We start from the raw sequence: 7,278 nt of genomic DNA on the forward strand, positions 1-7,278 counted from the left end.
AACTAGGAGAAGGGCAGAGGATAGCAAAAAATAAAAGCTATTGTATTTAATTGAATAAATACAAGGAGAGTGCCTTTGGCACTGGTCAAGGCCATAGATCTCATGGGATGGCTTTTTAAAAACTGTATCTCCAAAAGATAAAATATAAAGTTGTCTCCATGGATACGACACACAGCCTTGTACAGGGCGTTCTTTGACACAGCACGTATTGTTTTACCTCGAACACTGGAGTTGTTTGGCAGGAGAAGCAGGGATGCTAACTCCAGAGGTCTGAAGAATATTCGATTCCTTGCTGGTGTGGTAGGTTAGGATGGGGGTTGGAGGGTGGAGGTGTTCAGATGCTTTGCTAAGCACAGAACAGTAGGATTTTTTTTATCCTGATAATGATTAAGTTTGAAATGATTATCTAACTAGAAATAACACTATGGCAATTACTGTGAAACATTTAAGGGGTGTGGGCACAGAAAGGGCCAGTTATTGACTGTGATCAACTAGTTGTTGAAGGGAACCCTGAGTTGGGATTCCGTAGGAATGTCTCTGCTCTAAGTTCTCTCAGGAAGCTTTGCAGGGTCAGCATCCCAGTCTTGGGTTCATGTTCTGCCTCTGGCATTTACTGGGCTGTCTGTCTCAGCGATCTGCCTCCAAAGAAATCAGAGATTCTGGACAGGACTCAGTGAGCTTATAGAGATGATGCATGCATAACAATGCCTGACACATTTCATGTATTTATATGGAATACATATAAATGTCAATGTAATTTCATTACTATTCAACCTTTGTCTGTCACACATGGTGAAATAAATGGTTGATACTTAGGAAGGCAACTGTGTCTCAGGGAAAGTACCCCTAGGACTGTGAAGATCATGGTCACGCAGTGAGCAAACCATGACCTTGGATTCAGTGTCAAATGACTGTTCTGCTTTGAAGGTGTGTTACTCTGCCTTTTCTTAACCACTTGTGTGAAAGAGCATCTTGAAAAAAATCTGTAGATTTAAACTTTTTGTCCCTGATTTTTGGTATTTGTCTGTCTTTGATAAGCTTACTACCCATTTTCTGAATGGAAACATAGCAGGAGGCAAAATCTGCCTTAAAATCCTGCCATTGTCATTTTAAACAGTGTGAATTTCTAGTTTCATTACACTACATGCTCTACAGCTTTACAAGTGAGTTCGGCATCAGGCTTTGATAAAGCTTTTAGTATTAAGCAACTTCTTATAATTGGAACTTAACTTCCTTGACTAAAAACAATCTTGTGGAAATATTCTCACTGACAGTCAAATATAGGCCTGAGGGTCAGGAACACAGAGAGAAACCGAGGAACAAGAGGGTCAAGGAAATTTCAGGTTCCTCACTTGAGAATAAAAATGTCTTATTCTTTTTAAAAAGAACACTATAACTTCGGGGTTCCAATTTTGAGAAACAGTTTCGAATTTTTTTCTGCAGGGTTTATGTTCTACTTTCTCTATCAATTTGCCTGGCCATAGAGATTAGATTTATCTTGCAAGTTTACACTTAATTCACATTTTTATGAAATAGACTATGGAGTGAAAATTGTTGCATTCTTTAAAATGGAAACATGCAGATTGTTATAAAGATTACATATGGGATTGGAGGGACGTACCATTTAAAGAAATATGGTGATGCAGCCATTGGCTATATGAGAAAAATGTCACTGGCAAAAATGTTTACCCTCTGTTTAGGAAAATACAGCAAAATGCTAAATCAGATAAACCTGATCCCAAGCAACCAGGTCATCTTGGACAGGTTTAAATATTCATTCTAATAAAAATTTTAAAGGTAGATCCTCTAATTCATCGTCTTTCTTATCCTTCCAAAATTCTTCTCAGAATGAAGTGGCAGCAGTTCAATAAAATCATGGAGAGAAAGGCATTAGAGGAAGGAGGATGATGTAAAAATAGAAAGTGTAAGACAGTTGCAAAGTCTAAGCGATCTATTAGCTGTACAGAGTCAGTCTTGGCTGATTTATTTAATCTGTAAAACTCAACTTTATTTTCTGGAAAATGGACCAGGCAATTCTTTTCTCCTACAGGTGATATGAGTTTCAAATGCAATAATATATGCAGTAAGACCTGGCACAGGGCCAGGCATTGCTCTGCCTCCCCCTGTGGGAAACTTTACTTATGGGAATCTTATCTTTTAAGTTTTCCAATAGTTTATCATTCTGCCCTCCACCTTTCATTATTTTCCTGGTTAGCCTGTACTCTCAAACCTCTCCACATTCAGATGGTCTAGTTCAGATTACATTTCCACCATCTAATAAAACATAATTACAGTATTTACCACAGACTTGGAATTCTTTTTCTTAACAATGACAAAAAATTGATGTTTTTGAGTGTTTGCCACATTTGACACTCCCCATGTATTATCTAAAAAAATATAATACTTGTATTATGTATGCATGTATTTTAAAACCTGAAGCTCTGAGAAGTAACTAATTGGTCCCAGGTCACATGGCTAGTAAGTTGCACAATGGGATTCCAGTTTGCATGATTCCAAAAGTTAATGTTTCTTTTGAGTATTGTTTAGAAGGAATAACAGCAACTCATATTTATAAAAATTTTCAGGACGGATGGGAAACTCATTTTAAAAGTAATAGAAACCACCACTTCACTTCTGTATAAGTGGGATCCACTTAATACTTTGTAAACACAGAGAATCTAATTTGGGTAAAAGTGACTTTTTTGCTCGCATGTTTGTTACATGTTAGGACAGGGTAAGCATGCGAGAAGAGATGAGAGAGAAACTGCAAAACAGACAGGCACAGATTTCACTGCAGTGGCATCGTCTGATTCCCTTCTCTGGTTTCATGATAGACATGTAGTATGAAATAGCAGGGTCGAATTAATGGCAAGCGGTACTGAGTGCTTTGGGTCTCCTTTTCTGAGGACAAGGAAGACCAGAAAAATACATTGCTAAAATAGGGAGGTTGCTGACTCTACATCAATATGGAACACTCCGGGGTTAAAGATGGGCCTGCATTGTGACACAGCAGGCGAAGACTCTGTGGCACTGGCATTCCACATGGGTGCTGTCCTCTGTCCCTGGTGCTCTGCTTCTCCAAATAAAGCCAGTAGCAACAACAACAACAACAACAAAATACATGCAATGAAACATTTCAGAGCATAGCTGACTTTAGAAGAAAACTTATAGGAACTTTTGTGGAGTCTTTTATTGTCAACATAACACCACAACACTGAATAATTCCGTTCAGTTTCTTCCAGAGTATTTTTCATTGTATAAAATAGAGAAAATCATATTCGCATAACAGATTAGATGGAGTCATTTGTATGAAAATATTAATCATGGTAGATGACAAAGTAGATTTATTCAACTTCATTTCTCTTTCCCCATTTTCCATTTTTTCCTTTCTTCTTTGTGTCTGATTCTTCAGAAGACATTGCAGAATGTGGATAGAAAGGTGGAAGAGGAGAACATGAAGTGAGGCTTATTTTGATATAATCAGAATTATTTTGGGAAATGGATTTCTGAAGTGGTCGTGCAAAGATTACTTTGTACCAGTCGGACAAAATCATTGGTTTCACAAGTCCATCATGCTGCCACTGAGGTATCTCCCAACAGTGTAGGAGATTATTAGCCTTTTCCCTGTGAGTCCATCCCTGCACTGTATGCACTGGTACTTACCTTTCACTGTTTCCACCTAAGAACATACTTATTCCTGCCACACTTCCATTTGTCATTAAAAAACAAAAAAGGTAAGCCAGGGCCTGGCACAGTAGCCTAATGGCTAAGTCCTCACCATGCAACTGCTGGGATCCCATATGGGTACCCATTCATATCCCAGCTGCTCCATACCCCATCCAGATTTCTGCTTGTGGCCTGGGAAAGCAGTAGAGGATGGCCTAAAGCCTTGGGACCCTGCAAGTGTATGGGAGACCTGAAAGAAGCTCCAGGGTCCTAAGAACTGGGTACTGGCTTTGGATCAACTCAGCTCCAACCAACTCCCAATTGGGGAGTGAGCCAGTGGATAGAGGATCTTTCTCTTTGTCTCTGCTTCCCTCTGTAAGTTTGGCTTTCCAATGAAAATAAATAAATCTTTTAAAAAAAATCATTGGTTTTAAGAAATCAGTTATAAATAAAACCTAAGTGTAGGCACTGCAATAAATGACAGTCGGAAAAGATCATTCTGGACTAGAATTATTTTCATAAGCACCATAATAGTTTTCTATTACCATGTAACAAATGATCACAAACATTGTCTTTGAGACACAGTTATTGTTCCGATCCAGCTGATCCAGCTGATCCAGGTCCCTGCTTAGGGCCTGAGAAAGCAGCAGAGGATGGCCCACAGCCTTGGGCCTTTGGATTCACATAGGAGACCAGAAAGAAGCTCCTGTCTCCTGATCAGCTCAGCTCTCGCTGCTGTGACCATTTGGAGAGTGGATCAGCAAATAAAAGATCTCCTTCTCTCTGTAAACTCGCCTTTCAAATAAAAATAAAATAGTCATTTTTAAAGAAGAATTACACATTATTCTGGAAAATCTATATGACCTCTTCCTGGAGTGTCATAGGTTTGAAAACGCAAGAATGAATTTTATGTTGTTATCTCAAATCATATAAAAATCAAAAATTCCAACATGTTTTCTGGCTTATGCTGCCAACGGGTTTTTCATGATTGTGGAGATTCAGATCTTATTTTTTAAGTTATTTTTATGTTTATTTGTATGGGCACACTTTGACTATATTACCTTTCTGTTCAGAGCTCTAAATTGACTTTGAACTGCCTTTAATCTACTGACTCTGGTTTAAAAATATTCAACTGGAATGCTTAAAGGTTGGTTCAATCCCTAACAGTCTTTAAGAGGTAGGTACTATATTAAAAAGATATGCAACTCACTTCATAGTCTTTTTCACTGATAACAGCTATATTTTGAGATTGGAACAATGTGTTATATATCTTACATAAAATTTCTGGTTAAATTCCTACAACATTCCTATAGGGATGTATTTGCTAATGTCAGTTCTTTTTTGTGGATGAGAAAATAAAGGCACAATGGCCCGAAGTCAAATGTCCAGGTCATATGATTTTGGGAAGTGCCAGCTTTAGAATTTGACCTCGCTGACAAGTATGCCTCCATAAAAATGTATTCCCTTTTAAAGTGGCTATTTAACCTTTAATATGGGGGGATATGTGAACCAAATAGTGCTCTTGCTTTACTGACAGGAAATTGAGTACAGAAGTTGTCCTAGACAGATATCTAATATTCATAATTACATAACTATCTTTCCATTTCCTCTCTTCATGAAAGCTCTATCATGCCAGGTAACCAATTTTCATAGATTATTGTAGCCTATACATTTTGTTTCAGCTAATAGGTTTTTTTTTTTCACCATTAGACAGCCTTTTAGAGTGCTACATATTGTTAATTAGTGGAAGATGTTTTCCTGTTTTCTTCTCAAAACTAGGAATGCCTTTGGGAAAAATATTGAAAAACAAGTAAATAAATCTGTATGTAAGGAAAATCTTTTTATAACCAAATTAAATTTAACTTAATTGCAATATTCTGGTGTCTTCTGAAATACATTCGCTGAAATACAATGTGAATTCAGGCACCAAAGACAGTAATATCAATAGGAAGTGGTTCATTTGACTTTCCAAAATTGTTAGGAAAGATACTTCTAGTTTTAATTTTTTCTGTACTTCCGTTCGGTAAAAAAAATATACTACATCAATCATTTGTATTTATAAGTAAAACCAGTTCTTGGAAACTGGTGCACAGGTTTTATCACATAAACTAATGAAGAGTAAGATGGTTATTATGTGAGCGCTATGCTCGATTATATGTCACTTGAGTTTTTTTTTTCTAGTGTCTGGAATCTCACCTTATATTCAGTGAGATGCTATCGATCAGGGCATGTCTTAGTCTAGAGAGAAAACAACAAAAAGATATAACATCTAGGAACAATCATTAGCAAGGAACGGCAAATATAAAACATACATCCAAGTTGATACAGGACTTAGGGAACAGACGTACATGTTTTGCTTAGCAATTTAGCCGCCTTTTAGGATACGGTGTATCAGAGAACCTTGGTGCCAGTCGGGGTTCCACTCCTGCCTCTACTTTCTTGCTGATGTGTACCATGGCAGACGGTTGGTGATGGCTGAAGTAGTTGAGTTCCTGCTGTTCAGTTTGGAGATACAAGCTATCATTGACTTCTGATCTTGACTTAATCTAGCCCTGGCATTGTGATTATTTGGGTAGCAAATCCGAAAATGAGTTCTCTTTTTCTCTCTTTCTGTCTTTCTGTGTGTGTGTCTCATTTGCTTTCTGTCTTTCAAAATCAGCAAATAACTAATAAATGGATTAATAGAATACACAGAATAAGACTACATATTCCTTGCTATTATAAAGGAAAATACTGAAAATGTGAAATAAGTCAGATAACTATGAATAAACAACAAACAAATGAGCAGGAATATTAACTTGAGAAGCTCTTGGAACACATTTCAAAATAAGAAATAAAAGGAAATGATGAAGAGAGATTAGGAGACAGAGTATTCATTTTAGCAGCACATGCACTAAAGTTGGAATGCTATGGAAAAGAGCATCATGGCTCCTGCGAAAGAATGACAAACAAATTTGTGAAACATTCCATATTTTTTCCAAAGGGATTGAAATCTGTGTTTGAGAGACAGAAATCTGCAATCCTATATTTACAGCAGCACAGTTTGCATTAATGAAGACATGGAATCAACCTCGATGCTTGTCAGGAGAGGAGTGGATAACCAGACACCTGCCAACTAGTGATGAAATCAGACTTCAACAGTGACACTTGATGCATGAAGATACCAAAAAAAAAAAAAAGGAAAATAACTTTCAACCTATATCTGTGGAAACTGTTATGTAAATTTGTAATCAAGTACATCAAGTTCTCGTAAGGCCAACTCAATGAAACAGTCTTAATAAATTCAAAGATCAATATCACGTTGGGGCTCAGAAAATGGTGCTGCGAAATAGGATGCTCAGTAGGAACTGCAGAACTCAGGACTCGGAACTTCCCCTGCCCCCTGGTCCTTTATGCCCTCAAGTGAAGGAAGTGGGACTTTCCCTGAAATTCCCTTGTTTAAGTAAAGACAGCAAAACCACAGTTGTCATAAATCCCTCCACAGGAATATCCTCAGCCATGCACAAATTGATTGTGTAGCAGAAGGAACTGCAGGCTGACTTCATGAAGGGAAGACTTTGTCAGGCTGTAACCTATTATTTAAGGACGCTTTCATTTCTCCCCCAAATTGTT

At 37.6% G+C, this 7,278-nt stretch overlaps 1 non-coding gene across 1 annotated transcript; it reads left to right on the top strand.

Moving 5' to 3' along the window:
- Positions 1 to 6,535: 6,535 nt before the first annotated feature.
- On the top strand, positions 6,536 to 6,642 carry LOC121146904. Its single transcript, XR_005882283.1, has one exon. It is a non-coding gene; the product is annotated as a U6 spliceosomal RNA (small nuclear RNA).
- The last annotated feature ends 636 nt before the right edge of the window (positions 6,643 to 7,278 follow it).

This window comes from Ochotona curzoniae, unplaced genomic scaffold (genome assembly GCF_017591425.1).
Source record: "Ochotona curzoniae isolate NIBS_2020 unplaced genomic scaffold, NIBS_Ocur_1.0 scaffold_4505, whole genome shotgun sequence".
Lineage (NCBI taxonomy): Eukaryota > Metazoa > Chordata > Mammalia > Lagomorpha > Ochotonidae > Ochotona > Ochotona curzoniae.